A 16,588-nucleotide genomic window follows, 5' to 3' on the forward strand; every position below is an offset into this window, starting at 1 on the left:
AGAACTGCAGAATTTTGTATAAGATACTTCCCCTTCCCCAAAGTAATACTAGAGTTTGAGGAGAAAAAGCATAATATAAATGTAGGTGTGTGCACACTGACACACACACACACACAAGAGAAAAAATAAAAATCAAGGCAGCATGGAGAGGTAATATTTAAAATATTTTAGATATTATATAATCTGGGAACAAAAGAAAGCTTTTAGAAGATGGATATAATCTGGGAACAAAAGAAAGCTTTTAGAAGATGGTTTGTGGGAATACTGTTAGGTTGGGGTCAGATACAAGAATAAAGACAAAAGTGAAAGATAAAATAAAAATGTTTATTGGCCTCTTAACTCTTTTTCCTTTTATAAACAAATTTTAGACTCAGAACAGCGCTCTTTTCTTTCAAAATAACATGCCTTATATAATTATGAACTGGATATCTCTTTGAAGGTACAGTTTTCAGTGAATCAAGTTCAGGTCAATCTCAAAAGCAAAACCCCTCGATCATCAATACCTAAACTTGAGGTGAAACCATTCATGAACACTTGAGAAATTTTGCACAAAGACATTTGCAATCATTGCATTCTTTGTTCTCATCTTCCTCCTTTCTTCTTATTTTCATGATTTTTGTCTCTACTCTCCTGTTTCTTACCTCATTAAGCACCCAGAAAGACTGAAGGATCGGTATGTCAGTCACCCTTTGCACACACGGCCTCTCCAGCATGCCAATGGACCCTATTTTTTTTGGACAAACTCCTTTCTGTGTTGAGCATTATTCTGCTGACTCCTCTGCAGAGAGTATATTCCTCTCAGAAACGTGGATATATGTGAAGGTTGCAGCAAACTGAGATGAGTGTGACTCAGGGTTTTGTTTGAAAACCCAGTTTCCCCTTGAAGAATGGTTTCCTTGTCTTTAGAGAACCACTCATTTTATCTCTAGGCCAGTGATCAAGGAACAGCCTCAGTCGCATAGATAATCATTGTAGGAGGGGAAGGAAATGCTGAGTTTCTGATCTGCTCTTATTTGTGATGTCAAAACGTTAAGACACAACTCAATGGAGCGATTCAGAGAACCTTTGTCTCTTGTTTCAAAATTTGGCTTTCAAGGACCTGCAATGGCAAGGACCCAGGAAGCAGGATTTCTGAATATTGTGTCCCTGATACTCTTGACATAGGAAAATGAGAACCTTTGTCTCTTGTTTCAAAATTTGGCTTTCAAGGACCTGCAATGGCAAGGACCCAGAAAGCAGGATTTCTGAATATTGTGTCCCTGATACTCTTGACATAGGAAAACAATAAAGTGAACTTTAACACCGAGGATAAAACTGGCATTGCTCTCCAGTTTTAGCCTGGGAATCGAAAGCATTGTAAATTGAGTTTTATGCTATCATTTTTTTGCCACCCGTGCCCTCTGCCACTGTGCCTGTTCCCCTACCCTGTCATCTATTAATGCTTTTTGCTGTTAGGGCCTGTATCTTACCTCTACCACGTGCGGTAAACACTTCCTGTGTGAAGGTGCTTGAAACATCTGTCATTGCATCAAAGAAGATGTTACTGCCAAGTACAGCTGCAAGATTTGTAATAATGAAGTGCTTTTAATTCTGGTTATAATGAAAAGAAATCTGTATGAGATGTCTGAGCTTTTTTCTAGGAAAACAAATGTGTACTTAATTTTCTCCTTTTATGTTCTTATTATATAAACATTGTTTTGCATATATTTATGTAATCATTTCTCTACGTGGGAAGCTTGAGAATACATTTCTGGTTGTGAAAAGTGCATTTTTGGTTCTGTGCTGGAGAAGCACCATTATGGAGCGTTGCTATGGTGTTAAATTCTCTCCCTTCAAAGGGAAAACCCCCTCTAGTGAACGTGGTGTTTGTTGACTCTGAATCAGTATGAGAATTTCTGATTGAGAGTCTAGAAAAGTTATAATAAACTCATTGTACATCTAAAAAGGAGAAGAGCTGCCGTCCAGAATATGAATCCAAACACAGAAAAGTGTTCAATGAACAAGACAATACTCTGTAGATTTTCAAACTGATGGAGCTTTCCAATGGAAACTAATTTGTTCCAGCATTGAAGTGAGCATAATTAACAGAGACTTTCTTTCTTAGGCCGATTAGCCACTGAAAACCATGCCAATGTTGTAACTGTAAGCAGTGAAAACCAATATTTATGAGGAGGATTGTGCAAGAGTTTGTGTGACAGATGGACATTTTATCACTGTTGATGTTTGGAATTCCCTTGAAAAGTAATGTAATATCTTGTTATTTATGAATGAATGAACCAATGATTATGCTTTGCTGACTGAGTTTTCTTTAAAAATAGGTATACTAAATTAATCTTTTTCTCTGTTTAGCCTCTATTACTTTATGGTAGGTAGCCTCATATATTCTGATGCAAAACCTGAAAAATCATAATTGTGTTTTTATTACAGATACAGATCCACGTGTTTTAGAAAAACAAGAACTACAGCAACCAACCTATGTTGCCCTCAGTTACATTAATAGGTAAGTCATTTTCAGAATTTATAGCAACCTGATATTTGCCACTTAATTGCTTTTTAAATGTATCTTTTTAACAAGTAGAAAAAAGTATTGGTTTTAGTCTTAAAATGTTTGCATGAGATTATTTAAAAGCAACCTCTATATGGAATTTTCTTGTTTCTCTGTCAGGGAAATGTAGAAATGTAGTTCTCTGTGCATATGGCTGAAAACATGCCTGATTTATAAGCTCATTCTGGAAGTATTTTGTATGCAGAGGTAGAATATGCTGTTTTGACTTCTTAGGGCAGTTTGAGAGATTAATGGATTTATGTTTGAGTGAACTTTTTAAATCTAGGGGTGAAGAGGTATTTTATGAATTCATACATTGTTGGAATATCAGAATGTATCAGAATATAACATTGAAATAATTTAATACTTGAAAGTTATTTAGTAGTAGCTTATCTTTTAGTAAAAACATTCTCAGCCACCAATCCCATCTGTGTGGAGAAACATGAGTTTTTACTTAAACTGAACGTGTAAGCCCAACTTTAGAGAACCATTTCGAATTTGATATATCAGGTCTAAAAGAGGACTTAGTGTTTTAGCCAACTCAAATAATTAAGGAGACAGTAATTTTTGGAGAGAACCTGAAATCAGCTTAGGTTAAGAAAACATATACTCCCAAAGTGAAAAAGACAAAGTAAAATCAAAACTAGTTTTTAATGAGAATGAGAAACTCTCTGCTCATAATTCAGTGAATGAATTTCTGTTGACTGTCCTTTTTATATAAGGTGAAGAGTGTTTCCAGTCTCTTGGTACCAGAGTTGAGCTTCAGAGTCTGAAGCGGAAAGCTGGGAATGAATTATCTGTATTATGTCACTTTAGTGCCTTTTTAGAAAACTTTTTAAATTCATGCCCAGATAGAGCTATAAATTGGAGTAGCCTGTGTTCATTTTCAAGTTCTGAATTGGACACTGGACTAGACATATTTTTAAAGGGATTCATTAATGTAAACATCTATTTTCATGTCTCCCTTGGATTTTCTACTTATCAGTTTTCCTAAGAAGTGAGATAGAATATCTGCAGTTTTCCATTACCCGTAATTTTTGACACGCGTTAAGTGTATGTGCTCATCTGGAGTTCTCACAGAACCTGTGTTGTTTCCAGTAATTAGCAAGGGTTTTGAAAAATCTTTACTTAGAGTTACTTGAATCAATATGTATTAATTAGTTTTTAATATTGGGGAATAGGATGAATAGGCATGTAGATTAATTGTCGGTATTGAATAGGACTTTTAGTAGTGTGGCTATTTTAGGTTGAAACATGTCACCTATGTATACACAAATTCATGTTATACTAAGCCTTATTCTAAGAGTGTATGGAGTTTTCACCTTTGTTCTGGCTGCTTATATTGTCATTCATTTTGGTAAGCAGATATCTACTAATTACTTAGTTATACTCACTAAACTAATATTCTGCAAGGTATGATTTGGGACTACAAATGAAGTCAAAGAATAAGGACAAGGGTCACACACAAACAACCACCAGAGAACTTGAATCAAGTATGATAGTTTCGCATAAACTGTGCCATAGGATGTACCAGAATCTTACAGAGTCAGGGCATGATCAGTGGGTGTGAAATTTCTTGGGTAAGTCTTCTGGGAGAAACTGAGTCATTTTTAAAAATTGTCATTGTAGAAAATTAGAAAATATAGTCAGATAAAAACATAAAAAAAGTAAAAGATCACATCTCCACAACCCAGATATCACTACTAGTAATACTTTAACCCATATTTTTCCAGTTGTTTTTGTAAAAATATATACATATATATAATTTTTTACCAAGAAGCTGTGCATACTATTTTACCACCTACTTTTCTTAGTCATTCATCTCTACTTTTCCATTTCAGTACATTTGAATCTAATCTAATACCCAGATCATATTCAGATTTCCCCAGGTGGTCTACACATGTGCTTTACATCTGGCTTGTCTAATCCAGTGTCCAATTCAGAGCATCTCATTGCACCTGGATGTTTTGTCCCTTGAGTCTCTTTTAATCTGAAACAGTCCCTTTTATTGGCAATGATTTGTTGAAGAGATGGGCCAGTTGTCCCAAGGAATGCTCCTACCTTCTGGATTTTCTCTTGGTTGTCACCTCAAGATGTCATTTGGCAGGTTCCTCTGTCTCCTGTATTTGCTATAAACTGGAAGTTAGATCTGGAGAAGATGGGTCTTGAACTGGAGACCTCATTATATTTAGAGGCCAGAGAAAATAGAGAATTTGACATATCAAGTCTTAGCTGGTAGAGAAGTAGACATGTACTTGATCACCATAAGTTTACCAGTGATCTTTAAGTGAAGAGAAGGACCAATAATGGAAGGTTGCCCAAATTACTAGCAACTCTACTCACACAGGATCCTTTTGTGGATAGTGCCACGTGCATAGCTTCGTACTTAACACGCAGTAGACACTCTGGATATTTGTTTGTGGGTAGTTAAAAAACAAACAAATAAAAAAATCCCCTAGTAAACAAAGGAGAGGACCAAGCAACTGACAACTGCAAGCCTGGCCATAGTGGAAAGATGTGCTGAGAGGAGTCTTAGGGACCTTTGATAAGAGAAGGGAAACATGCAGTGTAAAAATTCAGGTGAAGCTAGTATAGATTCAAGAAGGGAGTAATAAGGGTTAAGTAATGTGAAAGAAAATCAGCTTGGCAGCAATATCCTGACTATAGCAGAAAAAAGTACTATTTAAAAAAAAAAGTAAACTTGAACAAGTAAGAGGTTTTTTTTTTCCTTAGACCTCAGAGAGAAATAAACTCTAATTCTGTGGTACAGTGAAGACAGGAAAAATGAATATTTCTCTGCTCATATATCTGTTTATACAACCCTCATGCACATTTGGGCATGTCAAAATTGAAATGAAACTTTCTTTGGCAATAACATTGATTCATTAATCAATAGAGGGGTAGGATCCTTAAAATGAAGCTAGCTTTTTGGATTATTTAAATTTAAAAAAAATGTTGAGTAGAAATTGTTGCCTTTATATCTATTTTAAATTTCTCTATATTTTTTAATATGATGTGTTGAACATAATATTTTCAGGTAGAAAGAAAAAACCTTTGACTCCCTTAAAAGCAGGCCTATTTAATGAATGGCTTAATGGAAATCAGCTGGATTTTGGATTTTGCGTTTTTTTTTTTTTTTGTTTTTTGTCTTTTTTCCGTGTCCGGCAACGGATCGCAACCCTCAGTGTTGCCCCCATACCGGACCAGGGACTGGCAACGGGATCGCAACCCTCGGTGTTGCTCCCGCGCCTCGCTCAGCCAGTGAGCAGGAACCGGTCTGTATGTGGGATCCGAACCCTCGGGCGGGAGCGCTGCCGCGCTTCCCAAGTGGCGCACTATCCAGTGCGCCACCGGGCCGGCCCTGGATTTTGCATTTAGTCTCCTGCAATACTTCATGTACTGTAGTCTCTGGAAAACCCCACTGTACACTTGTGAGCAAATGAGAATGAAAAAGTTAAATGATAGTACACGAAGGGCCATTGGGTTCAAACATGCATGGTTAGGCTCCAGAATAACCACTGTGTAGCCTGACCTCTTGGGATATCAGAGAGTTAAGCACTTTTTTACAAAAAGTAAGAGGGGACTCATGAATATTCATAACCAATTAAATAAATAAATAAAAAGTTTAAGAGGGGAATTTGGGAGACTACCTAACATTTGAAAAATAGGGTAGGAGCTGGGCAAAGGGGACACAGACATAAAGATAATATAGCATAATTGCCATGCCCTAGGTAATTGGAGATGAGCAACCAAATAAGATAAAACAGTAGGAGACAGCAGAAGCTAAAAATGCTGTGAGAGATACCAGTAATTCCTATAGATATACTGCTACCGCCGAATTGGTGCACAAGGCGAATCCTAGCATAGCAGGCCTCAGCTGTAGTGGGGAAGGACACCTTAGCATCTCCAGTCACAGGGAAAGAAAGGGCAGAGTACAGTGAGCACACAGGAAACTCTCCTCCACCATGACTCACCAAAGCGGCAAGGGATAGGTGAGCCACCTAGTAAAGTCAGGTGAGTCTCCATAAAAAGCTTAGTGAGAAGCACTGGGTTGACTGTGGGTGTTTTCTTCAGGTTATTGTCTAAGTAGTTGAGGTAGCTGTCTTGAGGTGACAAGGTAGCTTGTTAATAACTTGTGACTCCCTAGAAATTGTTAACTGAGATAACTTAAAGACATGATGCATGTTCATGGCCAAGGCTATTAATTATACTTTATTCTCTACAAAATATATTTTTATTAAAATAACATAAACTGGAGTTTCCAAATTAACTTTAATTTTTAAAATGTATAGAGCATTTGGTGTAATGTATAAAGAATTATCATGCCTAGACAATAATTGGTACCCTTTAAAAATCGATTCTTGTCATTTACTACTTAATAAAAATTTAATATTTTCTTATAACTAAGCTACAGCTCTACTCTAATTTTCTTTGTAGGACTCCCTGCGCTGCTTGGTGCAGTAGTTGTAGATTTGACCTCCTCTAAAAATGGTTTTTATTTAGGTTGGTACTTGCTGTTAAAGTTAAACAACAACATTCTAAAATGTGTTTCATAGAACAGTAATCTCAAGGGGTATTCACCAGTTTCTCTCTCTCTCTCTTTCTCCCCCCCCCTTTTCTGTCTGTCTCTCTCTCTCTCTCTCTCTCTCTCTCTCACACACACACACACACACACACACACACACACACACAACTCATTTACTCACAATAGGGTATTATGGTCATTAAGTTTGGGAAATCCTGAGTTAAATTCTATAGTAAAAAAAAACCCATTTCATTAATCAGGTCTCCTGCTGTGCAGATATTCATTTTAAGTCTTCAAGGAGGTAATAATTCTCATATGTGCCTCATCTCAGAGCACTTTTTCTTGAAGCATCTGATGGGACTAGTGTTCTACCTACACTGCTTGGGGGATTGCTGAAGTAATAATATCACTTCTACCTACCTACTCAACTTCCCCAAGGAACCCCAAAGCTTTTTATTTAGAATGACTTTCTATTCTTTTTCTGACTCAAAATACTGAACACTATCTTTTTTCTCAAAGTCAACTGGGAAAAAGGAGTACAAAATTTTGTCCTAGTGTGTGAACTCAATCAACTTCTCCTCTTGTGCCTCTTTTAATGTGATCCATCTACTTCTTATAACCTGTTCAGGCACCAAGCTGGCTCCTATTAAAAATAAAGCTTTTATTTTTTTGCTCAGAAATTATTACTGTTTTTTTCTCACGCATCCAATGTATTTCTTCTCTCTTTCTTTGAGAAAGAGAGCAATGCAGTAGTTAAGGGTATAGGAGCAGGAGGCAGACTGTTTAGATTTGAGTCCCATCTCTGCTATTCATGAACTGTGTATTGTCAGGTGTCTGCCTTTGTTTCCAATTTTCTAACAATAACTTCCTTATTGTGAGTATTAAATCAGTTAGTGTGTATAAAGCACATGTAACGTTACATAGTATGTGCTATTCTTGTACAAGTAAAAGATTTTTTTATTCTTTATAGTCTGCACATGGTAAGTCCCTTTTTCACTATCAAGTCAATAATTAGAGGAACAACTGCAGAGAAAGCATTGCTTTTGGAGTGTGTCCAGAACAATTACCACCAGGAAATAAGCTCCACAAGGGCAGGGACATTTTCTGTCTCTCGCAGCTATGTCACCAGCCCCCAGAACAATGTCTTTTACTTTATAGACTCTCAGTAAGTATTTATTGAATGAATGAATGAATGTATTTATGAATAAATAACTTGTTTACAGTAAGTGATTCTAAAAACTGTAAGGAAACTTGTCTGAGCAACCAAGAGCCTCTAGTGCTTATATGCATTAAGATAGTGATGTTTGTGACAAAAATGGAATGTTGCACAAGTTCTATTCAGCATTCATGTGGCATGCAGCATAAAAATATACAACATGATGGCCATCAATAGTTCTCCCACCATAAACAACTGGAAAAACATATGAGCTAATAGTTTTCAGGCTCTAGACAATAGGTAGTACAAGAATGATCCCTGAGTAAAAGAAAGCTTAGAAGGTGAACCCCTTGATGACCTGGCTCTCACTGCCTGAGGACAATGGCCTTACTGCAGTGGGGTGAGCTAGAGCCCAAGCAGAGCACAGCAGTCCCACTGAGCTGAGGAGGCAGAGGTCAAAGTTGTGGCAACTGAAGCTGCTGGGATCTGTGGGTGGGTGGAGGGTACAACTGGAGATGCAGTTGCTATGCAGATTTTTCAAAAGTCTGTATGAGGGTCCTACATGAATTCATGGCTGAGGGTGAGTTGCACATATTTAGGGTAAGACTGAGAGTCTTAACAAATAGTGGCTGCTCCAGAGGTGAGAATGGAACAGAGAGACCATGTTGCATTCCAGCCTAGCCAGCATGGGAACAACTTGTCCAACACTAGTCATCACACTAGTGACACACTAGTCATCCAACTAAGATACCAGAATGACCTCAAATAAGTAATAAGGACATGCTCTAGAGTATGGCTTGCTCTAGAGCCACCCTAACAATGCCTGAAACCAAACCTCCATAAAATCCTCAGAGAAGACAGAGTTTATAAGTGAGTCCTGACTAGTTAGAGGGTTTTTGGAAACATTTTGGGGTTTCCAGAGATTTGCACTCATAAAGTATAAATCCAGGCCTACACAAGTTAAACATGATGAGCCTGAAATTGAACTGATTACTAGAACAAAACTACTGTCTTTATAGGAATGGATCAGATACCACAATGTCTGATATACAATAAAAAATTACTAGACATGAAAGAAACAGGAAAATCTTCTCTTAGACAAGGAAAACAAAGCAGTCAATAGAGACCCTTCCTGAGATAGCTCAGATGTTGGACTTGTGAGACAAGGACTTGAAAGCAAACATTATAAGTATGTTCAGGGACTTAAAGTAAAAATATACTAAATAAGAGGTTATTTTGAATGAAAATAAAATCAGCCTGGATGTCTTTTTCCCCTCCTTAAACCAGAATGTGAACAGCTTAATGAAAGCTTTATTCCTCTTTCCTGCTTTTCTTTCCACTCCAAAACCTCACCTAATCTTCTGAAACCCTCAGTCTAGCTGTTTCAGTTGGACTCATTTTTGCCAGATTATAGTCAGTCATGGCCTCATAAAAAATGCTGTAATAAGCTGAGTGTGCACTGGCCTTCTATTTATTTTATATGGACAAGCCTGAAGCATTTGGTTTTTTTTTTATCTGAAAGTAGTGTTGTTGGTTTTTTTTTTTTTTTTTTTTTCCTTCATGAAACCACCTGTTTATGGTCTTCTGAGAGCAGTCATATTTATTACAGTACAAAACCTGCTTTCCTATTTCCCTCCTTTGTCTAACAGATCTGAAGTTCTGCTGTGTGCCCCAGACTGAAGTTTGTGGCCTAATGCATGCCATAAACATGTTGTGTGCTGTTAGTTCTCAAACACCAGACATCATGCTACCATTTTCTTAGCCTATATTTTTATGGACATCAGTTGAAACAAAGCTGAGATGGCTGTGTGCCAGATTTTCATTGTGATATCTCTAATTTGATTTGGCCTGGTCATTGTGTTCTGCAAATACCATATACTCTCGAGGGACACTAGGAAGCTGGAAAGAGAGCCCTTATGTGACATTTTGGCTTGCTCCAACAGAATTAGGCTGTGTTGCTGGCACAAAATACATTGTAGAAGAGGTAAGTCTAGGCAGAACTGGGTGTGATAGGATTCACTTGTTAGGCCCTGGGCCTCCAGTAGTCTTTGTAGTCTACAGTTTGTTCTTAGGGCAGTATTTTAAACAGGTTGCATATACAACTTAAATCACTTGAGGCCAATTTTTTTTAGTTTTTCTCATGTCCGTTCATCAGCATTTATGACTGATCTTCTTTTAATGCATCTCTGAGCCCAGTTCTAAGCTTCATTATATTTTGTCAAAATTTTCAAATTTATTACAGGTCATTAGAGATTCAGTGATGCTGAAACCATCTAGAAATATACTTGGATTACCAATTTTTTTAATCCTACGTAGAAAACTTTTTCATGGACTTTGTCCTAAGCAAGAGCTACTATACTTTCACTATCTCGAACTGTGAAATTTCCCCATTGGCCAGAGTCCCGTGTTTCCATATTTGCCTTGAGACCACTAGGATCTCAGCCCTTCCTGCCTTGCCCTCTTTCCCACTTGGGCTGGTTGCTGGATTCCACTTTGAATCTACCAATTAAATTAATTCCTTTGTCCCCATGACATTGCCCACTCATTGTCTCCAACCCTCAGCCTCAGAGAAACCTAACATGTGCCTCTCTACTTGGCAACTGCTGAAGAGTCACTACAGAAAAGTGCATATCAGTGATTTGTCCCACTGCAACACAATCTTTCAGCCTCAGCTGGACCCTCCAGATTGTCCCGTAATCCCTTCTTCTCAAGTTGAAACCTTGCTAAGTGTATCACAGTCCAGTTTTAACTGTTTCCCACTGAACTGAAGTTCCTGAAGGAATGCCCCTTCCCCTCATCAGCGATGCTCTCAGTTCCTGCATGAGAAAATAGAAGCCATTTCTGTGTCTGGTCTCAACCTCCCTCTTTTTCATCTACAAATTCATCTGGATCTTTTATCTGTGTTCTCTTCATTCTCTTTCTTTGTTTGAAGTCGTCACCGTGGCCTGCACTCTACGTCCATCCCTCATCTCTGTGACTTCAAACCCTGCATCCCTGGCTTCCTTTAGTCACTCAACATATATCCTAAGGCCTGTCTATCCTAAGAATTTCCTTCCATTTGTTTTCTTTTCTCAATATCTTCCTTGAGCCCTTGCCCTATTTTGCCCACCTGCATTTGATGCCGCTGGCCACTGTCTGTTTCTGAAACCCTTACCTCCCTTGTGCAGATTAACTTGTTCTGTCCTGGTTCTTCTCCTACCTCTTTGACAGAAAAATGGTGGCTTCTCCCTAAGCTTTGTCCCTAGTATTTTGCTTTTCCCTCTGTATTTGCTCCATCCCATAACCTTCACTGTCCCCTCTGTGGAAAGGACCCCTAATCCCATGTTTCCTCCAATCCCTATTTCTAACTGCCCCACAACCTGTGAGTACAGGAATATTCAACACAGGCTCAACTCTTCCAGCGCCAGGCCCATAATTTCACATCCTTGTCCAAAATGGCTTCTCTTTTTTGGATGCATAATGTTGTTCAATGGTACCCACCCATTCATTAGTCTAGGAAGCTTGTAGTTAATTATTTTCTAACCATCTCTTTCCCTCACCCTGTTTCTAAGTAATCAGGTACCAACTCTGTAACATGTGCATCCTCATCACTTGTGAAGTCTTCTCCTGCTACTGTCCTTACCTGAGGCTCTAACTTCCTGTTTTGGATCGAAGAGGTAGTTAATCTCCCTTCCTGTCTTCGTTCTCTCCATTGCAACCTTGTCGACCAGCTGCAATCAAAAAATCTGTCAAAAGTTATCACTCTGTCAATTCTGTGTTTTGTCCTCACCTGGCGGTGTCCTTCCTCTTGTTGCCACTCTTTTCTGGCTGTGATGATCATTTCTTCAAGATCTACTTCTAACACTATTTCATGAAGGTTCCCCAACCTCCAGGAATGAATTGTTTAAATCTTTGATTAAACTCCTTTTCTAAAATTGTAGCAATAACACATTTTGTTGTGACCATTGAATAATATAAATTTTTTAATTGTGTACAAATATATTTAAGAGCAATAGCTTCCTTCTCCTCTCTGCAATACCCCCACCAAGCCTCCTACCCCAAGTTAACAAATGTTAACATCATGGTGAGCATATCCCTCTGCATTCCTCACCATGTGCAGGCATGTACATAGGGATTTGATTGGTTGTAACATTTGTTTTTATAAAAATGGGGAGCCTGATATAAACAAACATTATGTATAACATATACATACACCCACACACATTTCTTTTTTGTTTTGTTTTCCAGGTCAATAGAGAGAGATCTAATTCATTCTTTTCCTTTTTTTTTTTAAAATTGTATTTTATTTTGTCAATATACAATGTGGTTGATTATTGTGGCCATTACCGAAACCTCCCTCCCTCCTCTCACTCCCCCCTCACTCCCAACAATGTCCTTTCTGTTTGCTTGTCATAACAACTTCAAGGAATTGTAATTGTTATGTCTTCTTCCCTCCCCCAGTTGTTTGTGTATTTATTTATTTATTTTTAACTCCCACAAATAAGTGAGAACATGTGTTATTTCTCTTTCTGTGCCTGACTCGTTTCACTTAATATAATTCTCTCTAGGTCCATCCATGTTGTTGCAAATGGCAGTATTTCATTCTTTTTATAGCAGAGTAGTATTCCATTGTGTAGATATACCACATTTTCCGTATCCACTCATCCAATGATTGACATTTGGGCTGGTTCCAACTCTTGGCTATTGTAAAGAGTGCTGCAATGAACATTGGAGAACAAGTATACCTTCGACTTGATGCTTTCCATTGCTCTGGGTATATTCCCAGCAGTGGGATAGCTGGGTCATATGGTAGATCTATCTGCAATTGTTTGAGGAACCTCCATACCATTTTCCATAGAGGCTGGACCATTTTGCAGTCCCACCAACAACGTATGAGAGTTCCTTTTTCTCCGCAACCTCACCAGCATTTATCATTCACAATCTTTTGGATATTAACCATCCTAACTAGGGTGAGGTGGTATCTCAGTGTGGTTTTGATTTGCATTTCCCAAATGCTGAGTGATTTTGAGCATTTTTTCATGTGTCTGTTAGCCATTCGTATATCTTCCTTTGAGAAATGCCTATTTAGCTCTTTTGCTCATTTTTTAATTGGGTTACTTGTTTTTTTGATGTAAAGTTGTTTCAGTTTCTTGTATGTTCTGGATATTAATCCTTTGTCAGATATATATTTGGCAAATATTTTCTCCCACTCTGTTGGTTGTCTTTTCACTCTGTTAATTGTTTCTTTTGCTGTGCGGAAGCTTTTTAGTTTGATATAATCCCATTTGTTTATTTTTCCTTTGGTTGCCCGTGCTTTTAGGGTCGTATTCATGAAAACTGTGTCCAGTCGTACTTCCTGAAGTGTTTCTCCTATGTGTTCTTTGAGAAGTTTTATTGCTTCAGGGTGTATATTTAATTCTTTAATCCATTTTTAGTTAATTTTAGTATATAGTGAGAGGCATGGGTCTAGTTTCATTCTCCTGCATATTGATATCCAGTTATCCCAGCACCATTTGCTGAAGAGGCAGTCTCTTTCCCCAGTGTATAGACTTGGTGCCTTTGTCAAAGATCAGATGTCTGTAGGTGTGTGGGTTGATTTCTGGATTATCTATTCTATTCCATTGATCAGTGTATCTGTTTTTATGCCAGTACCATGCTGTTTTGGTTATTATAGCTTTGTAATATAGTTTCAAGTCAGGTAGTGTTATGCCTCCAGCTTTACTTTTTTGCTCAGAATTGCTTTGGCTATGTGTGGTCTTTTTTTTAATTCCATATAAATGTCTGGATAGTTTTCCCATTTCTGAGAAAAATGTAATTGGAATTTTGATGGGGATTGCACTGAATTTGTATATCACTTTGGGGGTAGTATGGACGTTTTCACAGTGTTGATTCTTCCAATCCAAGAGCATGGGATATCTTTCCATCTTCCTGTGTCCTCTTTAATTTCTCTCAGCAGTGGTTTGTAGTTCTCAATATAGAGATTTTTCACACCCTTGATTAACTCAATTCCTAAGTATTTTATTTTTTTGGTGGCTATTGTAAATGGGCAAGCTTTCTTGATTTCTCTTTCTGAATGTTCACTATTGGAGAATAGAAATGCTACTGATTTTTGTGTGTTGATTTTGTATCCTGCTACTTTGCTGAAATAATTTATCACCTCTAAGAGTTTGTTTGTAGAGGCTTTAGGCTGTTTGATATATAGGATCATGTCATCTGCAAACAGGGACAGTTTGACTTGATCTTTCCCAATTTGGATGTCCTTTATTTCCTTCTCTTCTCTGATTGCTCTGGCTAGTACTTCCAACACTATGCTGAATAGGAGTGGGGAGAGTGGGCATCCTTGTCTAGTTCCTGCTCTTAAAGGAAAAGCTTTCAGGTTTTCCCAATTCAGGATGATATTGGCAGAGGGTTTATCATATATGGTTTTAATTATGTTGAGATACTTTCCATCTATACCTAACTTATAGAGAATCTTTATCATGAATGAGTGTTGAATTTTATCAAATGCTTTTTCAGCATCTATACAGATGACCACATAGTCCTTGTGTTTGATTTTATTGATACGATGTATCACAATTATTGATTTGCATATGTTGAACCAACCTTGCATCCCTGGGAAGAATCCCATTTGACCATGGTGTATAATTTTGCATATGTGTTGCTGTATTCTGTTAGCTAGTATTTTATTGAGGATTTTCACATCTATATTTATCAAGGATATTGGCCTGTAGTTTTCTTTTTTAGTTGTATCTTTACGTGGTTTTGTTATCGGGGTGATGTTTGCTTCATAGAATGAGTTTGGGAGAATTGCCTCTGTTTCAATCTTTTGGAATAGTTTATAGAGAATTGGTGTCAATTCCTCTTTGAATGTTTGGTAAAATTCTGCCGTGAATCCATCTGGTCCTGGGCTTTTCTTTGTTGGGAGCCTTCTGATAACAGCTTCAATCTCTTTTATTGGCTTAGTTTTGGTAGTTTGTGTTTGTCCCGAAATTTATACATTTCCTTCAGATTTTCATAGCTGTTGACATGTAGTTGTTTATAGTAGTCTCGAATGATTCCTTGTATTGCAGATGTATCAGTTGTAATATCACCTTTTTCATTTCTAATTTTTGTTATGTGGATCTTCTCTCTTCTTTTTTTTGTTAGCCATGCTAATGGTTTGTCAATTTTATTTATCTTTTCAAAAAACCAACTTTTCAGTTCATTGATCTTCTGTATTATATTTTGGGTTTCAATTTCATTAAGTTCTGCTCTGGTCTTAATGATTTCTTTTCGTCTGCTAATTCTGGGTTTGGATTGTTCTTGTTTTTCTAGTTCTTTAAGGTGAAGTATTAGGTTGTTCACTTGCCATCTTTCCATTCTTCTGAAGTAAGCATTTAATGCAATAAATTTCCCCCTTAGTACTCCTTTTGCAGTATCCCTCAGGTTTTGGTATGATGTATCATTGTTTTCATTAGTTTCAATGAATTTTTTGATTTCCTGTTTGATTTCTCCTTGAACCCATATGTCATTAAGTAGAATGCTGTTTAATTTCCATGTGTTTGTATAGTTTCCAGAATTTCACTTGTTATTGATTTCTAATTTTAATCCATTGTGGTCTTAAAAAAATACATGGGATAATTCCAATTTTTTTGAATTTGTTGAGACTTGATTTGTGACCTAACATGTGATCTATCCTGGAGAAAGATCCATGTGCTGATGAGAAGAATGAATATTCTGAGGTTGTTGGATGGAATGTTCTGTAGATATCTGCCAAGTCCAATTGGTCTAGAGTGTTGTTTAGATCTTGTGTTTCTCTGCTGATTCTTTGCCTAGATGATATGTCCAATATTGATAGTGGGGTGTTCAGGTCCCCTGCTATTATGGTGTTAGTGTTTATTTCCTTCTTTATGTCTAAGAGAGTTTGCTTTATAAATCTGGTTGCTCTGACATTGGGTGCATATATATTTATGATTGTTATGTCTTCTTGATGGCTCAATCCTTTTATCATTATATAGTTGCCCTCATTATCTCTTTTTATGGTTTTTAGTTTAAAGTCTATTTTATCAGATATAAGAATAGCTACCCCAGCTTATTTTTCATTTCTGTTTGCATGGTAAATCTTTTTCCGTCCTTTCACTCTTAGTCTATGTGAGTCTTTATCGGTGAGGTGGGTCTCTTGAAGGCAGCATATAGTTGGGTCTTCCTTTTTAATCCAGTCAGCCAGTCTGTGTCTTTTGAGTGGAGAATTTAATCCTTTTACATTACGAGTTGTTATTGAAAAGTGTTGATTTACCCTTAGCATTTTATTGATTTTTGTTTGGATGTCTTAAGTGTCTTTTGTTCCTTTCTTTCAATTTACTGTTTGTTTTCTGTATTTGTTGGTTCCTTGGGTTGTAGATAA

The 16,588-nt window shown here is 37.3% G+C and overlaps 1 protein-coding gene across 1 annotated transcript in view; it reads left to right on the top strand.

Annotated features, from left to right (window-relative positions):
* Window positions 1-2,409: 2,409 nt before the first annotated feature.
* JAZF1 (JAZF zinc finger 1) overlaps window positions 2,410-16,588 on the top strand; it is a 158,161-nt gene continuing 143,982 nt past the window's right edge. The window contains exon 1 of the mRNA XM_008566526.1: window positions 2,410-2,500. The gene's annotated coding sequence lies outside the window, so the exon portion shown is untranslated. The remainder of the gene's footprint in view (window positions 2,501-16,588) is intronic.

This window comes from Galeopterus variegatus, unplaced genomic scaffold, assembly GCF_000696425.1.
Source record: "Galeopterus variegatus unplaced genomic scaffold, G_variegatus-3.0.2 Scaffold251, whole genome shotgun sequence".
NCBI classification, from domain to species: Eukaryota; Metazoa; Chordata; class Mammalia; order Dermoptera; family Cynocephalidae; genus Galeopterus; species Galeopterus variegatus.